Below are 17,717 nucleotides of genomic sequence, written 5' to 3' on the forward strand. Positions count from 1 at the left end.
CTGATGTCCCCGCCGATTTTCCCTATTCGTTGTCTTTTCAGGTGTGGATCAATCAGGAGGTGGTTAATGATAACGGCCTGTCAGATTCCCTGTGTACGACTTGCAACCTGGCGCACAGCAGAATAACATTATCCCCCACCCCACCCTGAGGAAAATGGCCGCTGTGTAAATATGTCCTTTTTCTCTCTGTTTCGCAGCTGTTTGACATTTCCTGAATTCTTTTATCTTTTTTCACCCATTCCTAGCTGCTCTTCCCTCCCACCGTGGCCCTCTTACTCTCTTTATCCAACACTTTCTTCTGTCTGATGCCCTTTCGGTCTCACCTCTTTTTCTGTTTGCACCACTGGAATATCAGCATACATAAAGAGCAGCCAATCAGCGTCCCCGTCACCACATCTATCGCGGTGAACCCGTCGGGCTTGGTTCGCCTGTCTAATAACCCTCTGCTGCTCTTTGTGCCGTCCCTCTGCCTGCAGCACTCATCTGAATTTAGTGTGCTTCCCAGCGTGGAGAGACAGATAATGGAACAAGAGAAAAGAAAAGCACAGAAAGAAATACAGGTGGACAGAGGAGGCTGCTAAAATGAAAGGGTTCGGCCCTGACCCTCCCCTCAATGGCCGCAGGCAGCTGTTGCTCTACAATGCCAATGAATAAACCTCTCCCCTTTGGTTGTACTTCACCTTCAAGATTAGTTTGACACTCCGGCTTTTTAAGGTAGACAACCATGGAGAGTGTCAGGAAAGATAACAGGGTGTGCATGACACATGGAAAGGGCTGTGAGCCAAACCTGAACCCTTGATTTCATGAGAGCTGCCTCCTTCCCCCTTCTTTTCTCTGGATGTTCTTTGGCTTTCCTAAGTATTTCTCTCCTCTCCTCTCCTCTCCTCTCCTCTCCTCTCCTCTCCTCTCCTCTCCTCTCCTCTCCTGTCTTCTTTTCTCTCTTAAAAAACATCAGAGGAGTAAAAAATCCTGAGTCCACATTCTTTTTGTTTGCATGTAACTGGATCCAGACCAGGAACACTTTCCCACAAAAAACAAAAAAAAAACAAAACAAAAAAATGTGTATTTACCCAAAGAAATTATTCCGTTGTTATCAGCAATTATGCAAATCCCTTGAGCCATTCCCAACATGTGGCCTCGGATTTTAAGAATTCAAGCATTTTGTTTGAATTATAAACATTTACGTACATGCTATCTTGCGATTTTCCCTTTTTAACTCAAAAGCAAAACATTACACTCACACAAAGGACTCCCTTAGGGCAGATACAGATGGCTCTGCTTTGTGTGAGCACTACTTAGTGGTCTGGAGTAGGAGTATCTCAGGCTGTGAGATGACTATATATATTATATAAAGGGATGTCTCGCTCTGTAGCATCTTAACTGCGTGATTAAGGCTCACATCTTATTTCTGTGAGGCATTTTCTTGGTAAGCACAACATGTTGTGGTTGCATCGGTCACATTTTGTCACATTTAATACATTACTCTTACAGCACAAAAGACTAACTAAATGGATTTAACCCTTTTGGCATTAACACACCTCTGACCCACAATGCACCACTCCCCCCTCCCATTTTCACTTATGTAAGGAGAGATTCCTGGGAAATGTTCAGACAAGGTTGCGACCCCTTGTAGCTTCCCGTCAGACTCAACAAAGTGCCTGTGCTGAGAGAGCTGATGCAGCCTCCTGGTTAACACCACTGTTTCCCACTTGTACAGTGCGGCACAGAGTGAGCTCACATGTGCCCAGAGATAGCTGGACAAAAGCAAAGGAAATCAGAGGCAAACCTGATGTCATTTGATTTACTGAAGTCCTTCCCCCTCCCATTTGTACTTAATCTAGCATCTTTGTGTTTGTTGCCATTTTTCATGCCCTGAAAATGAATTTCTTGGGTGCAAGTCTCATGTTTTTGTCCATCATTACTATTATCCATGATAACATTATGAAAGATAAAAACCCCTATTATTGTCTATGTAATTTTGTATTCTGAAACCAAAGTGAATTGTGATGTGGTATATTTTCTGGAAAATCAATTGGCAAACTGAAAATCTTAAAATCATATAAAAAAAATCCAGTATTGCCATCAATCAGTACGTGCCAAAGTAAAAAAAGAAAATTCCTGCGGACACTTGTCAACTTTGACAAAGCGACTCAGTGCTTAGATATATCCCATAATTGCACGATAGCCCGCAGCTATGTTGGAGGTGTGTCCATAATCACATACAGCAGCTTATTCATTCAGGATTCCCTAAAACTGTCAAACCATGTGATATCCATAATCCTTTTTGCATTTCGCTGAAAAGGAAAACATTGAGCCGTGTTTGTATATGTAAGACCTTGCTCAAGTAGTATAGTAATGGCCAAGGTCTATCCCAGTTAAAATGATAATGAAAAATACCAAAGTAATAAAAAAACTAATGTTAAACCAGGAACACGGGGAATAGGAAAATGAGACGTGTGAAGGAAAACAGGACTAACAGAGACAGGTGTGGGGGGAAACATCAGACTGGGGAGGAGCACAGGAACAGAGGAAGAAAACAGACCACTGGAATCACAGGAAGGAACCCTAAAGAAGAAGGAAGGGTCGTTACGTCATTGAATCTTGCCTTGGGGCCAGAATAAAAATGATTTGTAAATGTGCTTCAGAGACATTTCTTCACCAGAAGTCATATGAGGTAGATATGTTAGCTTTTAGTGTCTTTCTCCGCGCATCTCCCATTGACTACTGTACAGCTGTCACTATGGTCTGGCGCCAGAGCATGATTCGGTGACGCACTGTGATGACCCTTCCTTCTTTTTCAGGTTCCTTGAGGTGAGCAGGAAGTGGGAAGTGACAACACAACAACACACAAGCATATGACTACAAAATAGAACTGACAATAAATAATCAATAACCAAAATTGTGACACCGATGGGGATGAAGATAGAAAAAGCTCTGATGGTTGATGCATTTGTATTGTTTGATGGTATATATTATCAGATTTAAAAGTCGCTCGTCCCTCTTCTCTTGTAGCATTATTAAAAACATTGACTCAACTTAAATCCTGTCACTGTGGATACAAACAAGCAAATTAAGACACTGCTTAAATCAATGTGTTTACTGAGGGAAACCTGTTATTTGGAGTGCCAATCATTTTCCAGAACATATATTTATAGATATGATTCCCTAACTTCCGGAGAGCTGATGTTTTCTATGCATCTCATTATGTCATGAAAAGCAGCATGGAAAGATTTTAAACCTGCGTCAGTTAATTTGTCACAGTCAATGCAAGGTCTTCTATTATTTTTAAGCAAAACTATCATCATGTGCTAACGTACACTCTGCTGCAGGGCCACGGCTTCCTATTGTTGCCTGTATATCATTGCATTTGTTTACATGCATGTCTCAGAACACTGTCCATACAGACTGCAGGGCGAGACACACTGGCTGCCTGGTCTGGTCATTGTTTGGGCTTCAGCGCCTTTAGGGGTTGATTCATGGTCAGGAATGAACGCAGAAAATTATGAGAATTTAGTGCAAAGGCAGTAAAACATAGATGCAATAACAGACCCATGAGCACTATCTTCATCCCCTGCCTCAGTGCTTTCTAACTGCGTTTTCTTCGCTGCGGTGATTATTAGTGATATTAGACTACAGGCTGGGCTGTAGTCTGTGTAGTCTCTCGCCCCCACAGGTCAGCAGAGATCAGCCCTACAGGAAGAAGCTGTCTGTGGGAGAGAGCAGACCAAAGCCACAATCGGGTTATTGCTTAGCCATGCTTCACCCACACGAAATGATAAAACTGTCTCACTCCACTTCTTTTCTGTATCTTTCTTCTTGTCTCTTTCTCTGAGGCCCATGTGTTCTCTTTTTCTCAGTTTTGTTTGTTGCCCAGATCACCACCTTGGCAGAATTAAAATCATGCTAAGATTGATTGACACTGGGTGATGAATAAAAACAGATCATATTTAAGAAGGGAGACAGTCAATAAGAGGCTAATGCTCAAGTTCCACTCCTGCCATCAGCCGTTGGTAATGTGCTACCTCCAAAATCAATGACAGCTGATCATATTGCGTGTCACGCTTCGGATGCACTGTTTCACACCTGATGGAAACGTGCAAGCTCAGAAATTGCCCAGATTAAATTCCTGACAGCTGAGGCACATTGTCATCTCTGTCCGGCGCACTGAAGCGACAAGGAATAAAATGGATTTAGTTGTTTTATGGCTTATTGACTCAAATAAAACAGTCCAAAAGTGAATGGAATTCCACACAAGATATCATGCTCACTTAAAGACAGGCCTGCAGTGCTTCCAGAGTGACAAATCTTATCCAAAAATCAAATCACTTTTACTGGCTGGTTGCTGTTCGCGGCTGTATTGCAGACTCCTTGAGCTCAGCCCTTGTTTACTTTTTGCACACAGTGGAAAAGCACCAAAGCGGTTGTTATGCGCACAGCTAACTATAGTACAGATGCATTTCCCCTCTGCTCCTCAAAACAAGCTGCTGTGCGGCAGCGAGAATGACACATTGTCATGTCGAGTAGAATTTGTGGGCTGAAGTGACTCTTCTGGGGCTCCGGTATAAGTTTGAACTGACAGGACAAACCAGGGAAATATGACAAAAGAAATCATCTGGGCGAGTCAAAATGCACAAGAAGCAGGAGAGGCACACAGAGGAGGAATGTGTCCACAACTAGAATTGTGTCTTCTGTTTCCCTGTTGCTCACCCTAGCTGCTTTTATTCCTCGCTGACAAGAAGACCTTTTCTCGCTGCATTCAATTTATTGCCTCTCTGTTAGCTTACACATAATGAGTACACCTACGTGTAGAGTCAAGGAGGAGATGAAGACTGAGAACTGACTGGAGTAAGATGGGCAATATTCCTGAGGTTTTGGAGGTACTATTTGGAGGTAGTACTATGTGGAGTTTTGAGGTATACTTGTACTCTATTTGAGTATTCTCTACCATTTTGAAGGCCAGTATTGTACATTTTACTCACTGTACAAATTTGCTGACTGCTGCGCTGATGCCAGTGCACAGTTGAGTGATTCACGACAGTTTCCACTGATTTGATTGCTGCTAATCGACATCTTATAGGCACAGAAGTGGAAGATATTACACTAATAGATGACCAACAAAGGTCAGGTTATCCAAACATTAGACGTTAAACTTGAGTTGACAGCATCACATCATGGCACCCTGTAATGAGCAGTAAAAGAAGCTGATTTCAAAGTGTGCACATGTGTAGTAGAACATATAACCTGTAGGAAACAGGTGTTTTAAACCTTATTTTGGGGCAAAATCCCTGAGGTTTTAATTGCTGTTATCCAATTGGATTGGCAATTCTGTACATGCAGTTTTTAGGTCCCCATGACCATTTACTGTGAAAGAATCACTCTCTACGTGTCTTTTAGAGGACGACCTGGTCTTGCTAATTGAAATAACTGACATAGGGTATTGTAAAGATGGCTGCCGAGTGGCAAGACTTGCCTGAAAGGACTTTGCTTTGGTCAGTAGTTACTTTGCAGAATGCATGCTGCATGGGTTTGCTCATTCTGTGGATTGATTCAAAAGGCAGTTGGAGATATATCTATTTAGATAGCCTGTACACACTAGGTCTGCAATTTTTGGTATTTATTGTATACATGGCTTGGGTGGTCATTTTTGTTTCTTTTTGCATCTTTTATAATGCACCTGTAAAGTACTTTGTGTAAAAGGTGCTACACAAATACATTTCACCCACTTACATGAGAAAGAAACAAGACAGAAAACATGCAAGAAAAGGCTGAAGGTTGTGGATTTAAATCAACAGACTTCTGTCTTTGAGACTGTCTCTCAGACTCTCTTTTTCTCCTTTGTTCTTCGTTTCTCATGCACACACAGCGCTCACCAAAGTTCAGGTCATTTCCACTTGAGCAATGAGGTGTGCACCGTGTTCAGTTCGGTGGGCGTCTGTTTCAATGTATAAACAGTCTTTTGCCTGGAGGCCTTATCAGCGACTGGCCTTCCTCAGGATGTCTGCCAGCCCTGGCACAGCCACATATAGACACACACACACACACACACACACACACACACACACACACACACATACACACACACTCTCTCTCTCTCTCTCTCTCTCTCTCTCTCTCTCGCTCTCTTAGTGGAAAATCCTCATCATTTATTGTTTTTTTTCCATCTTGAGATCATCTTCCTAAAGGATATTTGTTGTTACACTTCAACATACTCAGTGCTTCAAGTATTTCTTAAGAGCTGGGGTACAACCATACAACCAGAATTCAATTCTCGGTAGATTTCTGATAGCTGGACAGTCTGTTCTTCTTTTCACTTCTGATTAGACAGAAAGTGTTTAGTGGTAATGTTACTTCACTGCACACAGACTCACCTGCACACATTACTGAACATTTGAGATGAGAGGATGTTTTTTTGGGGGGCTTGCACAGGATAAAAATTAATGAGAGGAGACTGTGCAGGCTTGTGCGTTATCCTCATCTCTATGTCTGCGTATGCATCTTCCATGAAGGAATGAGAAAACACAGCAGTGAAAACAAAGAAAAAATGTAGCGCACATTCTTTTAGTCAGGGGTGATGACCAACGATGTTGTAGGTCGGTGGTGCAAGGTTAGTCTATATATGGTATTAAGCTGGAATTCTGCACTTCCAAGAAGAGATAGTTGATACTGTGTGTGTATCCAAGCGATGATGAATGGCTTCGATTATACATTCACACAGCTTACATTTCAAACAGTGAAAAAATGATAGCAGTATAAATTAAAATCAGCTTGAAAGATGTGGTGAGCCAACATATTTGCAAAATATTGTAGATCTAGAGAATTACAAAATGTATACAGTACCTTTGCTTGATAAATGAGGCACACTGGAAGCTGAAAAGATGCCAAGCCTGAGCATTGATATTCTGGCAAATTGGATTTATTTTTTTCTTTTAAATCACATACCCCTGAGCAAAACATGATCTCATTTATAAAGTAGACTTTTTCAAAAGAAATCTCTGGAGACACACGGTATGATAAACATTAAATCAGCATTACTCTTATTCAGTTTTGTATAGTTCACCTTTCATGTTTCAAACCCAACTCTGAACTCTGCTGAATTTCCAAACACAAGTAGCTGCATCTGGCAAATGGAGGCACACTTTTTCTTTTTTCATGTCTCACAGACAAAACAGAAGGCATCCATCCCTTTTTCTCAAATTTGTGAGTAAATAACATTTTCTACCATTTTTCCATCTTGCGTATTTATAACCCCGATTCCCAAAATGTTGGGATGCTGTGTTTAAGGAATAAAAACACTTCTCTGCCCATGTAGTAAAATCAATCATGTGTTTCACAATGTGTTGAACCTCACACCATCCGTGCTTGTGACTTTCGAGGATGCCCCTATTATACCAACTTGTGTTACTAATTAACCTGTTAACCTGTCGAGTGTTCCAGGTGTTCCAGGCGAATCTTTTGTTGCTCCCGTCCCAACTGAAATGTTGCTGGCATCAAATTCAGAAAAAGCATGTATGTCCAAAAAACCTAAACACCTAAAGCATGTTGTCTTTACTGTTTTTAATTAGGTATATGTCAAACAATTAGCAACATTCTGCTGTACTTTTGTTTTACAAAGCATTCCAGCTTCTTTTGGAATCAGGGGTATAGTTCATTTTCAGAAAAAAAAAAACTTTTTCCAGAAGGTTTCAAGCTGTTGGATCTGAAGTTATTTGAGGACTTTGAGCTTTGCCAGCAAAAACAGTTTTGTATTTTTTCACACTTGCACCCACTTAGACACATGCACGCACATACTGCAGAGTCAGACTGCACTTGCACAGATAATTGTGTGTTGCAAGACTTGGCATGAATCTCAAGCTGCCAGTGTTCCCAAACTGTAACAACATACACAAAATGAAGTTACAGGACATTGCAGACATTTAAAATGATTACCAGAGGTGTATTCCTGACGGTATTGTGAAAAATTAGATATTCCCAAAACTGAGATCATTTATAAGCATGCACAGTCAAAGTATTTGACAGTGAAACCTGATTTCAGGTGAGATGATGAATTAATACGAGCTAAACTTACTTAAGGTGGGCTGATGTTGAGTGATGACAGCCGTGCCTGGCGGTGGCCTCTAACAATTTATTATGATTACATGCTGCATATTACAAATAATTTCTTTCTAACGCCCACACTTAGAAAAACACTCTGCATTTGGCTCCAAGCTGTTCGGCTGAACTATATGTTTATGAGCTGTAGAGTGCAGCAGTTAAAACATTTTTAGGTTTTCACACTCGCACAGAGCCACACACATTCAAACACATACATCCTGGGGTGCCAGACTTTGCATAACGCTGCCTGTTGTTATTTTAACATTTTAACTATGTGCTTTTGCCCATGCTGGAGCAGGGAGGCTGCTGATATACAACAATACTCTTTGTCACATTTACTTTACGTACCAGGCAGGAATGTTGGACTCGTCTAGAATTAAAGGTCTGTCTCAGACACGGAGAGAAAAGATCTCTGAAGCCAGGGATCAGTCCTCCAAGGTTCTTGTGACTGTCGCACCACCAGGATGCACAAGGTGAACTTTAGTGTATTAGATGCACCAGGCTTTTAACTAACTGCAATCTAAACTCACTCACAGCAATATTATTGTAGTATAAAGAAAGAAAAAGTCAGTGTAGGGTAGAGGTTAGGATAGATGGATGCTGCTTAAATCTAACCAAACTGTGACCATTTCACAATATTCAGTATATGTTAGTAAGTTCTAAGTGCTGCATCGTAGGCAACTGGACTTGTTTCAGTTTCTTGAAGAACTCTCATCCAAGAGGCTTCTTCCGTCCAAGAGGGACCTTCAGGGACGTTGGAATGAAAACAGGTTGGACTGTTCTCTCAAGAAAAACAGAATCAATCTTTTGAAAGTGACCAAAAAACATGTTAATATTCAAGTGACAAAGATGTCTAGCTGCAGTAGTAATAAAGACAGAGGCGATAGTACAGAGCAACAAAGTCAACATACAGGGGAAACTGAAGCTGAAGGAATGGTCAAGAAAACAATGGACTTGAACACGAAGACAGCTGTTCATTTGTTGTTTGAAACTGAGAGTCAGTGGTTTTTTTTGTTTTTTTTTTAGGGAGTGCAGCGATAGTTCCGTTACATTAACCACGTAGTTATCATTGTAATTGACAGCAACGGTCCCCTCACTTTAACTAAGTCTTTTTTTCACCCCAAACCTTTAACCTCACCAAATATTTTTTTCCACTGAAACTCAACTCAACCAAACCGTGTTAACTGTTAACTTCTATCAGAAGTTGCATGAACCAACACACAAACTGGCTTGATTTGAGCATCACCCAGCGTTAAGGCTCGTTTACCTTGCCTTAAGAGATCCTTCAAGGAGCTAAATCCCCATGGGTCTCAGGGTCACGTGTGGGCGTGGGAATACCCTTCTGACCCTCTCTTACGAAAAAGACAGCGAGATACTTGAGGCAGCAACTCGCTCCCAACTATTGTTTCTTTCAGTGCACACCATTTTGACATTGTATTTTCATTTCTTTGAAAACAAGAGCAAGCAAGACGGACAGACAGAGTCTAACCTCAACGCGCAGAGAAGAGACAAGAGAGGAGTGAGACTATACAAGTCCTAGGGGTCTGAGGTGGGATCTGATCCCTCCTGACAGGAGACGGTTCATGTGATCGGCAAGAGGGAAGCTTAACCCTCTAGGCCGCATTACACCCTCTTTCAGTCCGCTGCTTTAGATGAAAGGATGCGAGCTGATTTCACGCAGAGTGTTGGACATATAGGGAGAGGACAGGATTAAGCAACAGAAGATGCTGACATTGTTTGAGTTTATGTTTGACCAAGAAGTCATCCTTCTAAAGAAATCAAATTATATTGTCTAGTGTTATTTTGAAATACAAGGCATGCACTTCTTGTATAACATATATCTGGTGCTAGACTGAACATGAGCAGCAGGCGTAATGAGCGGCGCTTCCAGTCCAGTGCTGATGGTCCAACAGAATGTTTCATTTCTGCGCGTGTCAGTCAGGTCATATACTGCATGTTTAATGTGGACTCGATCTGTTTATCCGAACACATCCTCACCTAAATGACTGAGTAGGTTGATTGTCTGTGTCTCTCAAAAAGACACATTTCACTGTTCCCAAAACAACAGGATGATGACATTTGGTTATGTTTTGGAAACACAACTACTTGGTTAGCAGAAAAATACTTAATTAAGGTGAGGCACGGTTGACTTTTGGTTTCACACTGAACAGCAGTCCTGATGGACAACGAGGTGCTTGTTTAATCCATCCACCATCCCCGACCCTGTGGCTACTTTGTGCTGTCCCTCACGTTCTCCTCTACAGCCATAATAACTAATGCAGCAGCTAGAGGAAGCCTATGGTCATTTTCCTGAGGAGGAGCTGGCTGTACTGTATGTTTTCTATGTCCGGGTTCTTGCAGTGACCTCATCAGTATTACTTTGTCTGTCCCAAACACTCACAGACCTCTTTAAGTCATCTTACTTATTTAGTCATTACAAACAGCATCATCAAAGTAAACAAAGTGATTTATGACACAGTCAAAGCACAAATTAGCTGTTAGACTATCAGCAGATTGAGTGACAACTTCTCTCCGTTCCAGTCTTGAATAAAATGAACCCTTTGGCATCAGCCAACAAAGGTGCAGACTGGTTAGATTTAGAGGCTGGCACTGCTGCAGCTATGCCACACATCCATATGAATATTTCATGTGCTCCATATATCTGTGCACTCGCATGGCGTGTCAAGCCGAAGTGTGGAGGCTATATTTTACAGATGCTGCATGCCTGCTGCTGAGCTGTCTTAGGGTCAGTGTTTGCTTTTAAAATGTGTTCCACACACTCACAAAGAAGGGAATTAGCACTGGTGGTCTGAGGGATCGGTGCAGGAGCGAGATAAGAGATAGAAACCATTAGCCCGGGCAGATAGCCTATTTAAAGGCTGTTAATTATTTACCTAATTTACACTACAGAGCCAGCTGGGCTAGCCAGGGTTTACTCATTAGACCGCTCTCTGTTATTGAGGCGGACGGAGCTAACTAGGGGGTTTACTCAATGAATTTCACTGAGATGATATGTCAGCAAGGACAGGCTGATGTTTCTAAAAGGCACTTTTGATCCAGCATGACCTGGTCAAAGCCTCATGTGGCCCTTTCGCCATTTGACTCTAAGTCCTCCAGTAATAATTAGGCTGGTGCATGGTGGGAGTTCACTGTGGGGCAGGCCTTGTGCTGCGGGGTAAACACACTCACATTCAAGTGCACATATTATGGAAACACACGAGTGCTCAAACCAGATGCATTAATGAACAGGGACAAAAAAAGTTTACATACACGCAAACACACACAAGACCTCTCTGCTTCTGCTGTGGTTCTTTGCACTTAAAACACACACACACACACACACACACTATCTACACACTATCTACACAAACTTAAAGTTGCTGCACTATTGTCACTTTCAGAGAGGATGTGGTGGATGATGAACGTGTTTGTGTATGATTTTGTTGTTGTTGTATATAGTGTGTGTGTGTGTGTGTGTGTGTGTGTGTGTGTGTTCTCCATTGAGCCACATTACGTTATAGGGCCAGTTGTTTGCAGTAGGTTGGCTGGTGATACATACATACTTGACTTCTCTTCTCTTCTCTTCTATTTTCTTTTCTTCTCTTCTCTTCTCCACCCCTCAGCACCATCTCTGCCAACACCTCCACCCCTCTCCCACCCTTCCTCCCTCCGTTTTTTTTTCTGTGTTTTTTTCCCTCCTTTCTCTGCCGAGGTTATAAGAGAGACAGGGTCACTTGCACTCACAGAAACAGAAACAGGAAGGACAGGAGGTGAAAGGAGGCGGATGGCAGGTGAGAGGCAAACAACCCCACGAGAATTCACTCCCATTTTTCTGTCTCATCTTCCCTTTTTTGTCCCGGTTGCTCGTCTCCTCTAATTATTTGCTTTTTTCCTCCACTCTTTTCTCTGACGAGCAATTTGCTCTCCCCATTTCTCTGTTTTCATCTGCTGTTATTCCATTTTGTTTACCTCACATTGCTCATCTTCTTTTTCTTTGATCTGCTACACCTCACCTCTCTCTTTTCTCACTCCCGCTCTCCGAGTCTATTTCTGCAGGGTAGAACACAGGTCACATGTTTTTTTTGCCTGGGATGTGTGAGAAAGAGTGTGAAAGAGCGGAAAAAACGTGTGTGTATGTGTGTGTGTGCGTGCGTGTACATGTGTGTGCGAGAGAGAGGGACAGTGCGGTGTATTTCTGTTCACAGAATGTTAGCGCTCCTCACACACAGCTTTGGCAGCTGTGGGCACGCCGACAATCAAGCAACACACACGCAACTCAGTGAAATGAGTATTGAGCCACTCAATGTGGCAATCAGCCAACTCTTATTTTCCTACGCCATGTTCCAGTGTGCGTGTCACATGTCCGATTTCCCCTATGGAACATGTGTGTCAGTTTTACTGTGTGTGTGTGCAAGTGAAAGCCGAGCCTGGAAGGCTGTCATCACGCTAAAATCAATAGAGTGTGAATTCATGAGTGCTGATTTTCTTCCCAGAGCCGTCCTGCCCGCTCTGCAGACTGTGCAGCTCCACCATTGCCTTTCGCCCGCCTGGCTTCACACTCAGTTGGTGTCAGGCAGGCTCTTTATCACCAGGAGGTGTGTGACTGTGTGCGGGGGGGGGGGAATAAACTGTGTGTCCGCATGCTCGTCTGTGTTAGTATGCGAGCACAGAAATGTTTTATTTCTTGTTTGCCCAACCGTGCTTGGATTTCCTGACTGGATGTGAGTGTGTGTCTCCTCTATTTGGGCTGTGTCAGTGGAAAGTAGTAATTAATGAGCGCGGGTGGGGGGGCAGATTTATTTATAACCCATGTTTCCTTGGGAGTTTGTTAACACATCAGCTTAAACTTACTTATATTGTACATTTGAATATTAATGTATGTTTGGTGTAAGTGTTTGTGTGTGTGTTGTATTTACCTGTCACAGTGAGTGGAAGAGGATGTACCGTGACATGATAGCGCTGTAAGAGATCTACTCCTCTACGGCAACTTACAGCACACCTTCTCGCTCCCCTGCTCTTTGTCATATCTCTCCTTCCTTATGTTTTCCCCTTCATTCTTGCCATCCCTGTCTTGCAGATCTCCCTCTTTGCCACTTCCTGTCATTTTCTCACTTTTTGACACCTCTTTCCTTAAACAACATACCCCTCTTTTCTTTTCTTCTCTGCTGATCCTCCTGCCATCTCCCGCCCGGCCACCCGTGCCCAGCTGTCCCTGCTCATTTTTATCTCATGTCACCATCCTTTTTCAGCCCTTTTTAACATCTGCTAATGTTGATGTAGCGGGCGTCAATTAGCCCACATGCTAATTAGTGGTAGCAGTTACTTCACCACCCTCATTAACCCACATGAGTGGAAGTAGCCACGATGCTAACGGAGGTGCAGCTAGAAGGGATTGGTTGTGTGCTCCAATGAATAATAGATGGTGTGACACTTCCGTTATCGCTAATGAGAGTGGGCAGCAGCTCCTTGTGCTGGAATACCACGAAGGCATGAGGAGAGCCTACTGAAGAGGGAAGATGCTTTTGTGTATGGAGGGATGAAAGAGATCGAGCGATAGACTGATAAGAGAAACAGTTGCAGGGAGGGCTTGGCGTGAGGGTTATCTGTCCTTTGACAGACGAGGCAGAGGCAGGACAGGGTTGGTGGCCCTAAGGTCATATCCACTAACGCAGATAAAGTTGAACCCCCTTTTTTTTTTTCTCTTCACAACCACAAACAGCTTTTTGAACACACTCTCCTCACATTTTAAATAGTCTCATACAAGAGCGGCAGGCACTACTTATGTACCTCAGTTAAATCAGTGTTTTATGCTGGAGAAGACATGGAAACAGTGTCTCAGTAGGAGCACCTGCAGTGTCATCAGCTACAGCACATTGAAATGCAGGATATATTATCACACAGAGGGTCAGAGGCCGCAGAACGTAGCTGTACTCGACTGAGACTTTGCAGAGTATCTATTCACTTAACATTCATTTAACTACAATGGAAGGAATCTTTGTCTGTATGTATGTCTGCCCTTCAGTTTTTTCGACAACCATTCACGAGATCGATTGCACACTTGGCAGTTGCGTTGCTAAGAGCCCAAGGAAGTGCAGTGCTGACAATGAAGTAGTTTAGGTAAGTGGTTTTCAAGCTGCAAGCAGACGACAGTTCCAGACAGACAATGCTATTAAGTTAAAGTCATCTAGCTACCATCATTAAATAATGCCAGCCTATCCTTTGTAAGTATAGGCTGGTGTATCAATAGCGATGATATTGCTGCAAAGATTTCACTCATTTATTGTCACATCGGGATGAAAAACATGCATATTTAGATGTCCTTCAGCTTTCCTTTTGGCATCTTCTGCATTGCTGAATCACAATTTTTATTGGGTACTGTGACATTTATAATATTAAAAAAACTAATTGACGCCATGTGTGCAGAGTGTCTTTAGCGTGCCTTCAGTTCATTAAGTGTAATTTCACAAAGAAGCAGAAAAACAATATTAGTCTTATTTTTCAGTGAGGTGAGCCACGAGCAGCCCAGAGCCCCAGCAAACTGGCCACTCTGAGGAGGATTTTGAACTGGCGCTGCCCTAGTTAAACCACAAAGAAGAAGGATGAAGGGATTTTTATTGTCGCTTAAATGTTGCATGCTGGAATAGAAATGTTACTCATTTACTGCAGTATAACAAACAAAAGCCGTGTAGTATTTTCTGATTGCTAACGCGACTTGTAATTCCTTCTCATTCAGTGGAAAAGTTTTGAAGAGTCTTCCTTTTAAGCTCCTCTGTACTTTTGGAGCAGCAGTGTGATGTAAATCCGGGCAATTTTCAGTGCCCAGCAGAGCCTTGTTGAAAGGTTGTTTCTCCCCATAGTAGAACCATGGCTTAAGGTTTAAAGTAAATATGCTGTTGACGTGTGAAGCCCTATTGTTAGCCTGGCCCCAAGTATTTAAGCTCCTGCTTCTGGTCCAAATAAAGGGCTGGATTGGATTTGAAATGGATACAGACACAGTTCTGTTAGTAGACGGACGTGTTGACGTGTTTGTCTGTGTAAAATCTGCATATAACGTCCTTCATTCTTGTTGGTGGAATATAAAATAATACAGCTTTTGGGAAACTGAAGAACCAGGCAGAATCCATGCTGATCTTCTCTCTACTCTAAAACTCTGACTGTTGCTCTTGTGCTCAGTGAACTCAGTAGTAGGTGTTGCTGACCTTTTTTCTTAGAAATCAGGCAACGTCCTTCAGGTTTTCATTTCTTTAAACGTACCCATTACAAGCTGCAAAGCAGCAGACCTCTAGTATTTGGCAGCAGCATTAACCGATCTTTCTAAGTTGAACAGAAACACATATTGGAGGTCATCCTTCACATGTATCCTGCACATTATTAGTCATGTTTTGAATGTAATTGGAATCCTTGAGCTCCGTAGTGTTTGATATTCTTACAAGCAATTTCGTTCCACCAAGGCAAATGAGACTTGGAACAACTGAATAATAGATAGTAAAGACTTTAAAGCCATCAGTTTGTTCCTTTCATTTTCTTTGTATGAGCATGATTTCTATTGTTTGCCCTGAGCTTCGATAGAACATAGTTTCCATTTAGCAGTCGGAAACAGAACAAACTGACAGATGTTTTCCCTGACCCGTTTTTTTCCCTCTTATGGCCTTTACAAATAGCTAATAGCTAGCAAATGACTGGAGGTAAAAAGCTTTTTTAGCTTCACCATTTTCTTTTGTACAACATATTTTTTTAATGAGTCTTTATTATTCTATCTATTATTCTGCAGCTCACAATATTAATTTGCAGTTCCTCACAGAAAAAGCTGTCTGAAAAGATTGACCTATAATAAAACTGTAGCCTTCTCACTACAGCCCTGCGGGGGGATTTTGCCACTGTTTAATGAAGCCCATAGACAGAAGTTCCCTCTGTCATTTTCTCTCTGGGGTTTAGAGCCAGATGTTGTGTAGCACAAACGGAACAATCTGGCCCCTTCTGAATACAGGCTATCAGACTGGACAAGACTAGATCACACTGGATTAGGACTGAAAACAAGAGTTCTGGATGATGAACCAGAATGGACCTGACAGAACTGGAGTGAAGAAGATTAAAGGCGAATTGGCCCAGAAGATGTATTTGTGGCACAGTACTGTTGTAATGTACAATGCATAGACAGAGATAATGAGCGAGATGGACCAGACTGTGCTCAAATAGCTCTCCTAGAGAGCAGAGGGATTGATCTGTTCCTGCAGAGCACACACAGACGCATCACTGAGGTATCAGATAGACGTCTGCTAGTTTTGACTTCATGATCTGCATGCGAGCAGTGTCCTTCATTCAATCTGGCTCAACAATCAGACACTTTCCAGTTCCCAGTGGTCTTGTCAGTGAATTTCTCTGGTTTTCTCAGTTTGTTGCCCTGGAGCATCTCCATGCTGTAGTGTGCCACTTATGCAAAGTTTTTTATCCACACCTGCAAATGGGACTTTTATATCTACAGTGAGAGCGGGTCCTTTTCTATGAAGTCTGGCTCAAGACAGGGGCTCTTGAACCATAGGGAGAGAGTGAGATGAGTGATATTCAGTTGGTTACAGTCTGCAACCTGACCGCTAGATGCTACTAACTCCTAAAGTCCAAGTCAGACTTTTGCTGCACGGTGGCTAATTCGAAATGCTAAAATGTAGTGTAATAACAGCACGAGGTGAAGAGATTCAGGAGGGCGTGCAAACTAATTCAGTAATGTCTGTTACACAGCAATACCTATCTAAAGATTGCTAAAGCAGTATTATGTAGAAATTGGCATGTTGTGCATTTGGTACCCCCCATAGTTTATGAGTGTATCACCTGTGCTGTAAATAAAGTAGAAACAACTGATAAGGGGACAGAGTGACTATGACAGAGATACTGTTCACCTTATTGCAAGACACTGTAAGATCAAAATGATTTAGATATTTTACGGTAAAAAAGTTGAATAATCTTGCTTTAACATTAGTTATTGTCAGTCAAAGAAAAGTGTGTTGAATTGAGAAATTGATAAATTCAAGTTTTTATTTGTAGAAAATCAACTTCTTGTATATTTAATTATTTCCTCTTCCCAAAGTTACTTAGTGTCACTTTAAAGATACAAATATAGCTGCTCTTTGAGCAGGTGCACACAGGTAGGCAGCACAAGTCGTTGTAATTCATGGCACCGCAACTGCGCATGCTGATTACTGATGTTTTGTTATTTACAGCTACAACCCACCTTTCCTCCCATTGACATGCTGTTACATTCATATCAAGTGACCCACATAACAAAGAGTTACAAACAAAAACAATACCAAAAAGTACCAAAAAGCATCCACTTCACTGCAGCGGTGAAAAAAGACAGAGGCTCTTCACAGACAGAGCGATAGCAGTTAAGTTCTTGATTGGCTTTCAGCAGTAACTCTTCTGATTTGAATGAGGTGAACCTGCCCAGTGAAAGCTTTGAAGCCCTGATGAATCAAGTGCAGTGGTGATGCAGTTGTAAACACTGTTGGATTCTTACAGTACAGAAGCTTCAAACTCTGAATGTGCTGCCCAGTGAGATACCTTTTGCTGCTTTGTGTAAAATGCACTGTAGTAACCGAAGTATTCAGTACTTTCCATATGTGTGTCTTTAT

At 42.1% G+C, this 17,717-nt stretch overlaps 1 protein-coding gene across 11 annotated transcripts in view; it reads left to right on the plus strand.

Moving 5' to 3' along the window:
- Nucleotides 1-17,717, plus strand: part of kank4 (KN motif and ankyrin repeat domains 4) — an 81,908-nt gene that overhangs the window by 35,659 nt on the left and 28,532 nt on the right. For 2 of the 11 annotated variants that reach the window (XM_037115728.1, XM_037115729.1), the window contains exon 2: nucleotides 42-165. The exons of 7 other annotated variants lie outside the window; for them this stretch is intronic. The gene's annotated coding sequence lies outside the window, so the exon portion shown is untranslated. Of the gene's footprint in view, nucleotides 1-41; nucleotides 166-3,719; nucleotides 3,741-11,841; nucleotides 11,883-17,717 lie in introns of those variants that run through there. 2 more of the 11 variants (XM_037115731.1, XM_037115730.1) reach the window with 2 other exon arrangements.

Source organism: Acanthopagrus latus, chromosome 11, assembly GCF_904848185.1.
Source record: "Acanthopagrus latus isolate v.2019 chromosome 11, fAcaLat1.1, whole genome shotgun sequence".
Lineage (NCBI taxonomy): Eukaryota > Metazoa > Chordata > Actinopteri > Spariformes > Sparidae > Acanthopagrus > Acanthopagrus latus.